This window comes from Podarcis liolepis, assembly GCF_965112155.1.
Source record: "Podarcis liolepis genome assembly, chromosome: 2".
NCBI lineage: Eukaryota > Metazoa > Chordata > Lepidosauria > Squamata > Lacertidae > Podarcis > Podarcis liolepis.
Genome location: NC_139555.1, coordinates 108588981 through 108603578, shown reverse-complemented (window position 1 = coordinate 108603578; position 14598 = coordinate 108588981). Strand labels below are relative to the sequence as shown.

Genomic DNA, 14598 nt, shown 5'->3' with positions numbered 1-14598 from the left:
CATCTGGATTTGGGCTAACAATCAGCACTTTATGCCTGAAAGGGCCCAAGACAACCATCGCCTTCACTCTCTGCTGCCCATCCGAGTGACCCAAGCATATTGCCAGAGGCTCTTTGGACCTTTCAATGCCACCAGGATGAGGTGAGAAGCCAAGAGGGTTCCTCCCAGCCGTATATAATGGATATCTTGAACCCGGCTCCTCAAAGTGAGCAGCGTGTTCCTGCCTGCCCTGAAAACCTGTGGTTTCTCAGCTGCTAGGCTTTGAAAGCTGTCACTCCATACAAAAGGCATTCCAATGGAGCAGAGCTTGTTTCTTGGTAATCAAAGGCCACGTCTGCTCCAGGTCTGGCTACTTACATTCTGTGTCCTGCTTTGCCTCAGGACTGGAGGTAAGTATGGTCCCCACTTCCTGTCCCTGAACAGGTGAAGCAAGAATAAGCCACTCTTCTACATAGGTTGAATCTATGAGCAACCCAGAGGGAATGTACTTTGGGGCAAGAGTGGAATATATGCCACTTTCAGTGGGGTTGTGATATTTCAGTGTTAGAGCTCTTGCCTTCCGTGAAGAAAGCCCCAAGTTAATCCCTTACCTACCATCTCCAGTTGAACGTTTCAGTGAGAAGATTGTGGCGTATCCTGATAATGGGGCAAAATAGACAAGGCAGTTCCCTATGTTTGTAGAAGTGAATCAAATCACCCACCTCTTGTTGCATGTGTATAGTTGGAGAGATTTAGGGCTCATGCACACTGCTGCTCACCCTGTGCTTTTGAGGTAAGGGCCAAGGGGTTTTCCATTTCCCCCCACCACTTTCTTCAGGAAAACTCGCTACTTTCGGCTGAATCTAAACAAACGTCAATCCACAGAAAACCCGACTGACGGTTGCTTCGATTCAGAGTGTACCATCTTCAAGAAAGAAGGTCCAGCTGTCTAGGCAGGAGGTGTTGTTAGTCTCAGGCCACAGGAGCGTGCTACAAATTTACGTACAATTTCCATTTCTTAATATATACACAGAAATGCAAATTTTGTCCAACTGTCCAAGGGAAAAAAGATTATACCATTTCTGTTCTGGGGTCTCTGCTGACAGCTATGTGTGCTGATAGGATTTTGGTGGGTTAGAGCATTGAATATCAATTGGTCCTTCCACCAATGAAATACTGTCTCTTACAACAGATGCTGTGATATGCAGAAGATGCATCATAAAAGGTCCTGGCGAGCCATGCCTACCGAATGATGTGACATGTGAGGCATCATTCTGTCTGATGGTAGAAACCTTTTCAGGTAAGGAGACTCTCCTGTCGACGTTCCTCCTTTTTTTATGGTGGGCCTCAGTGTAGAAAACAAAGTCCTTGTACCATACTTGTGTCCTTGTGTGAGTGTCTGGAGGCAGTTGGAGGATAGATGGCGGCTGAATCCTGACAAGACAGAAGTACTGTTTTGGAGGGACAGGAGGTGGAAGGGTGTGGAGGACTCCTGGTCCTGAATGGGGTAAGTGTGCGCCTGAAGGACCAGGTGCGCAGCATGGGAGTCATTTTGGAGTCACAGCTGTCCATGGAGGCACAGGTCAATTCTGTGTCTGTCTACCAGCTCCATCTGGTACGCAGGCTGAGACCCTACCTGCCCATGGACTGCCTCGCCAGAGTGGTGCATGCTCTGCTTATCTCCCACTTGGACTAGCAATGCGCTCTATGTGGGGCTACCTTTAAAGGTGACCCGGAAACTACAACTAATCCAGAATGAGGCAGCCAGACGAGTGACTGGGAGTGGCCACCGAAACCGCATAACACTGGTCCTGAAAGACCTACATTGGCTCCCAGTATGTTTCCAAGCACAATTCAAAGTGTTGGTGCTGACCTTTAAAGCCCTAAATGGCCTTGGTCCAGTATACCTGAAGGAGCATCTCCACCCTTATCGTTCATGTTGTATTATTGGACTAATACAATAAAATTATCTTCATTCACTGGATACTTCTTTGTTCCCCTTTTGGCCACAGCAGATGCCCATGCATTCCCTTACTTGTTCCTTTTTTTAAGCTTTCCTTTTTTGTAAATATTCTGTGGCATAGTATCAGCAGCACAGCTTCCTGGAGACAGCAACAACTGAATGATCAGATGGGTCAAACACTTTGTGAAATGATGGGGTCCTTGCCAAGCTCATTGCCTCTTGGAATAAAAGGGAGCAGCAGCAAAGGAAGCCACAAAATGACATGCCCTCTATATAGAGAAAATGGGCATAATTAATAGTAATCCAAGTTTATGCACCAACCACTGGTGCTGAAGAAACTGAAATTGACCAATTCTATGAAGACTTACAACACCTTATAGAAATGACACCAAAGAAGGATGTTCTTCTCATTATAGGGGATTGGAATGCTAAAGTAGGGAGTCAAGAGATAAAAGGAACAACTGGCAAGTTTGGCCTTGGAGATCAAAATAAAGCAGGGCAAAGGCTAATAGAGTTCTGTCAAGAGAACAAGCTGGTCATCACAAACACACTTTTCCAACAACACAAGAGACGACTCTACATGTGGACATCATCAGATGGGCAGCATCGAAATCAGATTGATTATATTCTCTGCAGCCAAAGATGGAGAAGCCCTATACAGTCAGCAAAAACAAGACCTGGAGCTGACTGTGGCTCAGATCATCAGCTTCTTATAGCAAAATTCAAGCTTAAACTGAAGAAAGTAGGAAAAACCACTGTGCCGGTAAGATACAATGTAAGTCAAATCCCTTATGAATACACAGTGGATGTGAGGAACAGGTTTAAGGATTTAGATTTGGTGGACAGAGTGCCTGAAGAACTATGGCTGGAGGCTCGTAACATTATACAGGAGGCAGCAACGAAAACCATCCCAACAAAAAGGAAATGCAAGAAAGCAAAGTGGCTGTCCAACGAGGCCTTACAAATAGTAGGGGAGAGAAGGCAAGCAAAATGTGAGGGAGATAGTGAAAGATACAGGAAATTGAATGCAGATTTCCAAAAAATAGCAAGGAGAGACAAGAAGACAAGAACGAGCAATGCAAAGAAACAGAGGAAAACAATAGAATGGGAAAAACCTGAGATCTGTTCAAGAAAATTGGAGATATGAAAGGAACATTTCGTACAAAGATTACCATAATAAAAGGCAAAAGTGGAAAGGACCTAACAGAAGCAGAAGACATCAAGAAGGGGTGGCAAGAATACACAGAGGAACTATACCAGAAAGATATGGATGTCTCATACACCCCAGGTAGTGTGGTTTGCTGACCTTGAGTAAGAGCTGTTCGACAGTGGAATTTGCTGCCAAGGAGTGTGGTGGAGTCTCCTTCTTTGGAGGTCTTTAAGCAGAGGCTTGACAACCAAATGTCAGGAGTGCTCTGATGGTGTTTCCTGCTTGGCAGGGGGTTGGACTCGATGGCCTTTGTGGTCTCTTCCAACTCTATGATTCTATGATTCTATGAGCCAGACATCCCGGAGAGTGAAGTCAAATGGGCCTTAGAAAGCACTGCTAATAACAAGGCCAGTGGAAGTGATAATATTCCAGCTGAACTATTTAAAATTTTAAACGATGATGCTGTTAAGGTGCTGCACTCAATATGCTAGCAAATTTGGAAAACTCAGCAGTGGCCAGAGGATTGGAGAAGACCAGTCTACATCCCAATCCCAAAGAAGGGCAGTGCCAAAGAATGCTCCAACTACCGCACAATTGCACTCATTACACACGCTAGCAAGGTTATGCTTAAAATTCTACAAGGCAGGCTTAAGCAGTATGTGGACCGAGAACTCCCAGAAGTGCAAGCTGGATTTCGAAGGGGTAGAGGAACCAGAGACCAAATTGCAAACATGCGCTGGATTATGGAGAAAGCTAGAGAGTTCCAGAAAGACATCTACTTCTGCTTCATTGACTATGCAAAAGCCTTTGACTGTGTCAACCACAGCAAACTATGGCAGCTTCTTAAAGAAATGGGAGTGCCTGATCACCTCATCTGTCTCCTGAGAAATCTCTATGTGGGACAAGAAACTACAGTTAGAACTGGATATGGAACAACTAATTGGTTCAAAATTGGGAAAGGAGTACGACAAGGCTGTGTATTGTCTCCCTGCTTATTTAACTTATATGCAGAATTCATCATGCGAAAGGCTGGGCTGGATGAATCCCAAGCCGGAATTAAGAACGCCGGAAGAAGTATCAACGACCTCAGATATGCAGATGACACAACCTTGATGGCAGAAAGTGAGGAGGAATTAAAGAACCTTTTAATGAGGGTGAAAGAGGAGAGCGCAAAATATGGTCTGAAGCTCAACATCAAAAAAACGAAGATCATGGCCACTGGTCCCATCACCTCCTGGCAAATAGAAGGGGAAGAAATGGAGGCAGTGAGAGATTTTACTTTCTTGGGCTCCATGATCACTGCAGATGGTGACAGCAGTCACGAAATTAAAAGACGCCTGCTCCTTGGGAGAAAGGCGATGGCAAACCTAGACAGCATCTTAAAAAGCAGAGACATCACCTTGCCAACAAAGGTCCATATAGTGAAAGCCATGGTTTTCCTGGTAGTGATGTATGGAAGTGAGAGCTGGACTATAAAGAAGGCTGATCGCCGAAGAATTGATGCTTTTGAATTATGGTGCTGGAGGAGACTCTTGAGAGTCCCATGGACTGCAAGAAAATCAAACGCTTCCATTCTTAAGGAAATCAGCCCTGAGTGCTCCCTGGAAGGACAGATCGTGAAGCTGAGGCTCCAGTACTTTGGCCACCTCATGAGAAGAGAAGACTCCCTGGAAAAGACCCTGATGTTGGGAAAGATGGAGGGCACAAGGAGAAGGGGACGACTGAGGAGGAGATGGTTGGACGGTGTTCTCGAAGCTACAAACACGAGTCTGACCAAACTGCGGGAGGCAGTGGAAGACAGGAGTGCCTGGCATGCGCTGGTCCATGGGGTCAAGAAGAGTCGGACACGACTAAATGACTAAACAACAAACGGGCATATTTCCTAAATAGTAGAGCAATAAACTTCAAGAAAATGGAACAACTTCTATATTGTAATGTCTTGCTGACCCTTTTATTGGAGATTCATGATGTCGCAAAACATACATGGCCTCCACATTGATCATCTAACCTTGAGTTAGTCAGGATGAATGCTCAATAAATGGAAGAGCCCAAAGTTTCTCTAGGGAGTACCGCATTGGCATGAATATAAGCCGCACCCACAAATTGAAGGGGGGGAGAGAAAAAAGACAATACTCAGGCTGCTTCCTGAGGGCAGCCACACCGCTTTGCTGGCGGCCTTCCACCTTCTTTCTGGTGGCTTGGGGAAGGCTTGGGAGCGGTGGGCAGGCAGTGCGCCATTGCCCCGCGCTTCCGGGCTGCTTCCTGGGGGGGAGCCGCACCACTTTGCCAGTGGTGTAAGGTGCATGATGCATAGCGTATTGTCACATGAGAGTGCATTGGTTGGCAGGTGCAAAGTCTCAGCAGCAATACGAAAAAGACCAAGCATTTCCAATGAAAATGGAGCATTAGAGAGCTTTCCCCCCAACTCCATTTTTAACACATGGATTCAGTTGTGAAGCTGGGGAGATTCATGGACATATCACTGCAAGGCAGACTGTGCAATAGTCTTCCAGCAGTAATGGAAGAGTTACCTCATTAAAGGCTTGAATGCCAGCTATATTCTGATATTAAGCCACATTACATAGAGGGACCTTGCTTAAGAAGATGAAATGTTGGAGAGGGACAGGAAAAGTAAGATTTCTGCATCAAGGAACTGGCATGTCACTTGGAAAGTGGCCTATTTTTCAGTCTGAAGGGAAAATATTTGGGATTTATCCTTGACAACAATGGTGGAATTTCTGAGATTTAAGGTATCTGAAGAAATGTGCATTCACATGAAAGCTCATACCAAGAACTAACTTAGTTGGTCTTTAAGGTGCTACTGGAAGGAATTTTTTTATTTTGACTATGGCAGACCAACACGGCTACCTATCTGTAACTGAGATTTAAGGGTTTGTTTTATTTAGACATATATTTTGCATATGCTTTAACCTACTTTTATTTTAATGTTGACACTTAAGTAGCTTTAGCAAAATGAAATCAAATGTCTGTTTTAAGTATACTTTTCAAGATTGAGTTCAAAATGTAAAGTATAGTTGGAAGAGGAGTAACCTTTGTCCTCTCTTTTGGTATGGATTTTGGACTAATACAATAAAATTATCTTCATTGACTGGTTAATCTCAACAAAGATACTTCTCTATCTCTCTCCAGTTGATAAAGGTGAATTGGTGAAAACCATCAAAGAATGTGGCCCAGATCATATGATAGGGGCATGTGGAATGAAACCATCAGATGCAATGAAACTGAGAATGTCGTGCTGTCAAACTGACTTATGTTTTGACTGATTTTACTATTCTGTTCCTAAATGGCTCCTCTTTCCTGTTCCAGAGAAGAGGACCACCCATTTGTGTCCACTCATTTATGCATTCCTTCACTGTAACTTCTCCCCACAAAAGTGTGCAATTAACTGCAGCAAGAGGGTGGGATGGGCTGTTCCTTGATGAGTTCATAGACACCTACCAAGCAGTGCTTTACACTGTCTACTCTTACCTTCCCCACACCTGACCTCATATGAAGTCAGGCGTAGGGTGGATGTGGGCTGGGGTGGGGGTCTTCTGAAATAGCCTCTTGTGCCAAATGGGGAAGACCAGAATGCTTCCTTATGCCCAGAGACCAGAGTTCCCCTCCCTTGCTAGAACTGGGCAAATCACAGAAAATTTTATCCAAAACATTCGCTTGTTTTTGGGATAGTGATGAGATTCATTAAACAAGAGGGCGAACTTGGATGGTCTCTGCCTGCTCGGGAGAAAAACCATCTGCCTCAAGTCATAGGACAGTTTTCTATCTTGGTCTGCCCTCTGTCTGAGTCTCATGATTCTCTGCAAACTCTGAATGATCATGAGTCTCATTCCTAGAGAGGGATCGTACATTTGGCATAACAGGCATCTGCCCTAATTCTGACAGGACCCTGATGATTTATCAGCTCTTAACCACGTTCTTAGAACATCTCATTCCACACAGTCAGTCAAGATGGTTGGGGGGAGTCTGGAACCACTTCTATTTGGACTCTCCTGCGTCCTGTCCATCAGATTCTCAATTCATCTTTTCCTGGAGCTCATGGAACCCCTCTGTTCTTCCCAACCCCTCCTTGGTTGGAGAGTTCAAATGTTCTCTTTTCTCTTTCCTGAACATTGCAATGTAACTGGAACATAGCAAAGCTTTTAAGTAGTGTGGACTGGTGGGAGTTCTAGGTGGCCAATCACGACGGAGTTCGATAATAATAGTTAAAACGATTGCTACTTTTGCATGCAGGAATAACGTGAGAGCAATACCTTGTAATATTGTTTTCTCAGATGCTTCAATGGTTACTTTCAATAAAGTTTGCAAGTGAACTTGTGGTCTATATTTTGCTTCCAGTCTGTCATCTGGCTTCAAAATGGTGTCCAAATGTATGCAAACACAGGCAAAAATCAAGAAGGTTCCTCCCAGCCTCATATAATAAGTGTCTTGTGAATTGGAAGGAACAGGCATTCTTTTCACATAAGATAGTACAGTGGTACCTCAGGTGAAGTACTTAATTCATTCCGGAGGTCCGTACTTAACCTGAAACTGTTCTTAACCTGAAGCACCACTTTAGCTAAGGGGCCTCCTGCTGCTGCCGCACCGCCGGAGCACAATTTCTGTTCTCATCCTGAAGCAAAGTTCTTAACCTGAAGCACTATTTCTGGGTTAGTGGAGTCTGTAACCTGAAGCGTATGTAACCTGAAGCGTATGTAACCCAAGGTACCACTGTATCAGGTGGGCATGGAGGTCTAGGACACTGTGTTCAACATTGGTCCCTCCGCCCATTAGGATTTTGGCTAACAATCAGTATACCAGTAAACCAAATAGCCAAAGAGAACCACTGCCCTCATCACCCTTGCATTGCAGAGATACCCCAGCATATTGCCGAAAGCCTCATGCATTTTCCAAACGCACCAGGATCTGGTGAGATGAGATGCCCCCCGGCCGTATACAATGGCTGCATTGAACCTGATTCTTCAAACATGAGCAACATCTTCCTTACCATAAGTTAAGCTACTACTGCTATTTATTGCCTGTTTCTTTTTCTGCCAAGGGACAAATGGGTGCGACCGTCTCAGCACAGCAAACCCTTTGCAAAGATTGTAGAGAACGGATTAACCAGAAAAGTATTCAGGACTCTTTCTACACTGAAATACATTATTGGACGTTGAGGGGAACAGAAAGAGCGTAGTTTGGGAATCCAGTTGAAACTTGGGGTTCAGCTACATTAGTAAAGAAAAAATGCTTCATATACTTTATAACTGTTGGGAAACTGCCAGGGAGATATTGTCCATCATGGCCCCAAGCCGGCTGCCGGACATCCATCGATCTCCCGTAGACAGGCAGATCCAGCAGTTAGCGACACGAAGCCACAGAAATAGGTTGGCTGCATTCCGGGGCTTGTGTACACTGTTTATCAGCAGAAAACACAGCCAGAAAGCTTGCACCGCAGAAGAGCATAATTTACAGACTTTATTTAGCGTTGAACAGAACAAAGAAAAAACATGACCATTCTTAGTCAGCGTCTCTGACCGACTGCAGAAATCGAAAGGAACAGCATACATAAACATCCTGTGAACAGGACATGCGCAGACTCTGTAACTTACAAAGCCTGCTCCCTTTTAAGGTGGAATGGAAATATCCTAACAATAACATCTTGCCACCAGATGGTGCTGTGGAATCCCATGGTTTTGCCATGCAAACACACTCCTTCCATTATAGGTCTCATTAGTTAATACTAAGAGTAACACATTGAAATATACTCAGAGTTTAGAGTGGATTTCATGTTCTTTATTCACCTCATAGTGGTGAGGGGGGAATGGAAGTCCCCTCAAAGTATCTGCTTTACATACATTATTTACACAATGGGCTGCACGTGACTGTCTAATTCCGGAATTCTCCTGTAGGCCAATCAGGTTGTGGATTCCCTTCTATCTGGAGCTGGATTGGGTGGCTCCTGTCGACCAATCATACTGCTGCATTGTTCTAGGACCAATCAGACTGCTGCATTCTGAATCCTATTGTTCTAGGACCAATCAGACTGCTGCATTTTGGATCCTGTTCAACTCAGTACATAACACCCATACACACAAAACCCCCCTCCGCCAGGTAAACATGTTAAATAGATACCTTGCCACATTGATAGCTTGCTCCACTGAGATTTATGGCCAACACTGTAGAGCCATAAACTTCCATGAAGGGGGATGAAGGGGGATGGCAGGAATGGCAATTACAGTGTCCCAGGTCTTTGAGCAAGGTCGGAGATACATGCCAAATTACAGGATCACTTATATATAACTCATGGAAGACTGGCAGAAACACATGGCTGTGCATACTATTCATTACGCTGTACAAATGAAAGCTGCTAACACAACGATTCGGGAATATGGGCTGGCCAGCAGTCACCCATTCTGTTTCATCAGGACCCAGTACAGGCCACATGATCTCCTGCAATGATTTTGCAAAGTTTTTTGCAGATAAAGTCCCTCAGATTCAGGAAGAGTTAGACTCCACCATAGGAGCAGGGCCAGGGGAGGAGAGTGCTAGAGTCCTGTCTAGTCAATTTGCATGGGATCAATTCCAATCTGTTACCCCCGAGGATGTGGACTGGCTGCTTGGACAAGTGAAACCAACCACCTGCCTCCTTGATCCTGGTCTATCCTGGCTAATCAAAGCTAGCTGGGAAGGGCTGGGCGATGGGCTTCGCAGGGTGGTGAATGCTTCTCTCTGTGAGTGAGCCTTCCCAGACCCGCTAAAAGAGGCGGCTATCAAACCACTTCAAAAATAAAACAGCTTTAGATGCAGCCAATATGGCCAACAATCGCTCAGTCTCAAATCTTCCATTCTTGGGCAAGGTGATTGAGCGAGTGGTTGCTGAACAACTCCGGGCAGAAGAAGCAGCAGACCATTCGGATTCCTTCCAGTCAGGATTCAGGCCTCATCATGGGACTGAAACTGCCTTGGTCGCACTGGTCGATGATCTCCGGTGGGCTAGGGACAAAGATGAGAGCTGTTTCCTAGTTCTGCTGGATCTCTCAGTGGCGTTTGATACATTGACCATAATATCCTTCTGGACTGTCTAGATGGGCTGGGAGCTGGAGGCACCGTCATACAGTGGTTCCACTCCTTCCTCCTGGGCCGTTTTCAGAAAGTGGTGGTGGGGAATGAGGGTTCAGACCCCTAGGCTCTCACTTGTGGGGTGCCTCAGGGTTCTGTCCTCTCCCCCATGCTTTTCAACATCTACATGCAGCCGCTGGGAGAGATCATCAGGGGCTTTGGGCTGTGGGTTTGTCCATCAATATGTGGGTGATACCCAGCTCTACCTCTCTTTCAAATCAGAACCAGTGAAGACGGTGAACATCCTGTGTGTCTGGAGGCGGTTGCAGGATGGATGGCGGCTAATGGATTGAGGTTGAATCCTGACAAGACAGAAGTACTGTTTTGGGGGGACAGGAGGCGGGCAGGTGTGGGGGATTCCCTGGTCCTGAATGGGGTAACTGTGTCCCTGAAGGACCAGGTGCGCAGCCTGGGAGTCATTTTGTACTCACAGCTGTCCATGGAGGCGCAGGTCAATTCTGTGTCCATGGCAGCTGTTTATCAGCTCCATCTGGTACGCAAGCTGAGACCCTACCTGCCCGCAGACTGCCTCGCCAGAGTGGTGCATGGTCTGGTTATCTCTCGCTTGGACTACTGCAATGTGCTCTACGTGGGGCTACCTTTTAAGGTGACCCAGAAACTACAACTAAGCCAGAATGCAGCAGCTAGACTGGTGACTGGGAGCGGCCACTGAGACCACATAACACCGGTCTTGAAAGACCTGCATTGGCTCCCAGTATGTTTCCAAGCACAATTCAAAGTGTTGGTGCTGACCTTTAAAGCCCTAAACGGCCTCGTTCCAGTATATCTGAAGGAGCATCTCCACCCCCATTGTTCTGCCCAGACACTGAGGTCCAGTGCCAAGGGCCTTCTGGTGGTTCCCTCACTGCGAGAAGCCAAGTTACAGGGAACGCCCTCCCACCAGATGTCAAAGAGAACAACAACTACCAGACTTTTAGAAGACATATGAAGGCAGCCCTCTTTAGGGAAGCTTTTAATGTTTGATGCATTTCTGTATTTTAATATTTTGTTGGAAGCCGCCCAGAGTGGCTGGGGAAGCCCAGCCAGATGGTGAGATATAAATAACAATAAAGTGTTGTTGTTGTTGTTGTTGTTGTTGTTAATCTGCAGGCTGGTTGAGAGTTGCCTGCTCGGCACATTGTACTATTACAATTGAAACCTGGAGCTGGACAGAAAACCCTCGTGAGATAGCATCAGGCATCTACTGAGGTCCGGGACATTCTGTACACCATTCAGCTGATCCCTCAGTCCATTTGGATTTGTCCTAACAATCAGCACTTTATTCCTGAAAGGGCCCAAGACAACCGTCGCCTTCACTCTCCGCTGCCCATCCGAGGGACCCAAGGATGTTGCCAGAGGCTTCTTGGACCTTTTAAGGCCACCAGGATGAGGCGAGGAGCCAAGAGGGTTCCTCCCAGCCGTATATAATGGATATCTTGAACCTGGCTCCTCAAACTGAGCAGCGTGTTCCCGACCAGAGCTTGAGCAACTAATACCAATCTGCCCTGCCATCCCGTAGTCTCTCAGCTGTCAGCCTTCGAAAGCAAAAGGGCTTCATACAAGAAGGTTTTCCGATGGGCCAGAGCTTGTTTCTTGAGCACTGCGGCCAACGTTTGGTTCAGGTCTGGCTACTTACGTTCTGTCTTCTGCTTTGCTTCAGGACTGGAGGTAAGTATGGTCCCCACCCATCAGTACCTGAATAGGTCCACTGAAACAGAAGTCACCCGACCCTTACATATAGTGGGAGAGTGGGGAGGGGTTTTTCTCAGGAGGGTAGTAGGAGGTGGGTGATTGACTCAATGGGTTTGGTAAGCCTGTTGACGACTGTTAACGACTGCAGTTAGTCCTGCAGGAAAACGCAAGGGATAGTATGCAGATGATTAGCATATGTAATGAGACAGGAATCCAATATCTCTATTAAGGCGAGGTCTATACATAGTTTTCAGTTTAGTGATAAGTTGTAATTCAGCAACTTCTAGGTTAAAGCCAGTTCTCAAGGTGGAATTCTGTACCTTTGAGCCAATTTCAGGGTAGAGTTCAGCCTCCCTTTTACCAGAGGGAGGTAGATGCTTTTCTCCTGGCTCCTGATCAAAGCATGAACATAGCAAGCTGCAGGACAGATCATGCCATCTTTGGAAAAGAGGATCTAGTTGTCTAGGTGGAAGGAGTTGCTAGTCTCAGGGTACAGGAGCTTGCCACAAATTTGCATACAATTTCCATCTCTTAATCTATACACAGAAATGCAAATTTAGTCTCACTTTCCAAGGGGGAAAGCATTATTCTGTTGTTGTTCTGGGATTGATTCTGACAGCTATGTGTGCCAGCAGGATTTTGGTGGTTTAGGACATTGAATATTGGTTGGTTCCTACCCAAATGAAATGCTGTCTCTTACAGCAGATGCTGTGAACTGCAGAAAATGCAAGTCACTTAGTCCTGGCAAGCCATGCGACCCGAAGGGGAAGACATGTGAGGGACCATTCTGTATTATGGTAGAGACTTATGGTAAGTATTTCTTGTCGACATCCTTCCTTTTTCTATGCTGGGACTAGGACGACCTGAGATTTAAGGGTCGGTTGTTGTTTTTTTAAAGGACATGTAACTTTCATAAGTTTTAACTTTATTTTATTTTAATGTTGACATTTTAGTAGTTTTAGCAGCATAAATTCAAAATTCTGTTTAAGTGCACATTTTAAAATGATGTCTAAAATGTAATTTACTTTGATGTGGAGTATCTCTTGATACAGACTATGGACTAATTCAGTAAAATTCTCTTCATTCACTAGTTAATATCAACATAAGTATTTCTCTTTCTCTCGCCAGGTCAAAGCGGTGAAGTGATTAATTATGTCAAAGAATGTGGCGCTAAGAGGAGGAAAAAATTCTGTGGAAAAGCGATGCCAGGGAAAGTGAAAAAGACAGTAGCGTGCTGCCATACTGACTTATGTTTTGACTGATCTTACTATTCTATTCTTAAGTTGTTTACCCCTATCCAGAAACCTCATGGTAAAAGGGTGGGTAACAAATCGTTCTCCTTCTCTTTCTCCTTTGAGAGACGTAATATTAGAAGATTTCATATCCTTTCCTTTCAATGGATTCAAGTCAAATGACAGACAAAAGCCCCACACAAATATTCTGATGCCACGTCCAAAAATCACATTCAGGGGATGTTCCACACCCAACAGCCTCATCGTCCTCCACAAAATGGTGGCTGACTGTGTGACCTGGGGAGTCTTCTGTATTTGCAGAGGGCTGCCATATATCTTAGACTGATGATTTTCCAGCACCCTAAGTGCATTGGGAAGCCTCCATGAGCACAGGAAACCCCCCAATTTGGCTATCCATACTTGTTAATCAAACACTCATTCAGTTCACAACTTCATTTCTCCTTCCTCCTCCCGAGAGGAGGAACACTCATTTGTGCTCACTCATTTATGCACTCCTTCACTGTCTGATAGTTTGAAAAGTAACTTCCCCATGCAAAAGTGCATAATTGACTTGGGTATTGGGGTGGGGTGGGACGTTCCTTGGAGAGTTGATAGACATGCCTCTTTATCACTCACCAATCCCTGCTTGAACTTGGGAAATCACAGAAGATTTTATCAAATATACTAACCTGTGCTAGGGATGGTGACAAGGTTCATTGAAAGCAAATACAAGTACAAACTTGGGTGGTGCTTCCATGCTCTGGAGCAGAAGCATCTACCCCAACCAATTGCAATGTTTTGTTTCAGATTAGGGCACCAATTTTTGAAAAACCTCTTTTCACACCAATATTCTCCCTCACTGCTCTCAGTCTTGCACTCAAAACTCTGTGATCTCTAAACAACCATAGGAAAGCAACAAATCCCATCCCTAGGCTGTGATTTTGCATTTTGCAGAACAGCATGCAACCTAACTCTGGGAGCAGTCCTGATTGGTCAGCCCTTAATTGCCTTGTTAGAGCATCCCATCCCATACTCACAGCCAGGATGGTCAGGTAAGGAGCTGGAGCTTCTCCTGGACCCTGTCCATCAGATTCTCAATTCCTCTCTTCCTGGAGCTCATGGAACCCTGCTCCTCCAAGGCTTCTTGGGCAGAGAGAGTTTGTTCTCTGTTGTCCTTCCTGAACATTGCAATGCAAGTGGAACGTAGCAAAGCTTTTAAGTAGTTTGGACTGGTGGGAGTTCTAGGTGGCCCATCAACATAGAGTTCAATAATAACAGTTAAAATTACTGCTAGTTTTGCATACAGAATAACGTAAGAATAATACCTTGTGATATTGTTTTATTGGATGCTTCAATACTTTCTTTCAATAAAGTTTGTAAGTGAACTTGTGGTCTGTATTCTGTATTGCTTCCAGTCTCTTATCTGGTTTCAAAATGGTGTCCAAATGTATGCAAACACAGAC

General features: G+C 45.2%; 2 long non-coding RNA genes across 2 annotated transcripts; both read left to right on the top strand.

Moving 5' to 3' along the window:
- The first annotated feature begins 221 nt into the window (after positions 1-221).
- On the top strand, positions 222-6816 carry LOC310702137. Its single transcript, XR_014523283.1, has 3 exons — positions 222-389; positions 1172-1279; positions 6243-6816. It is a non-coding gene; the product is annotated as an uncharacterized lncRNA (long non-coding RNA).
- Positions 6817-11794: 4978 nt separating this feature from the next.
- Positions 11795-13984, top strand: LOC310702160. Its single transcript, XR_014523308.1, has 3 exons — positions 11795-11879; positions 12606-12713; positions 13032-13984. It is a non-coding gene; the product is annotated as an uncharacterized lncRNA (long non-coding RNA).
- The last annotated feature ends 614 nt before the right edge of the window (positions 13985-14598 follow it).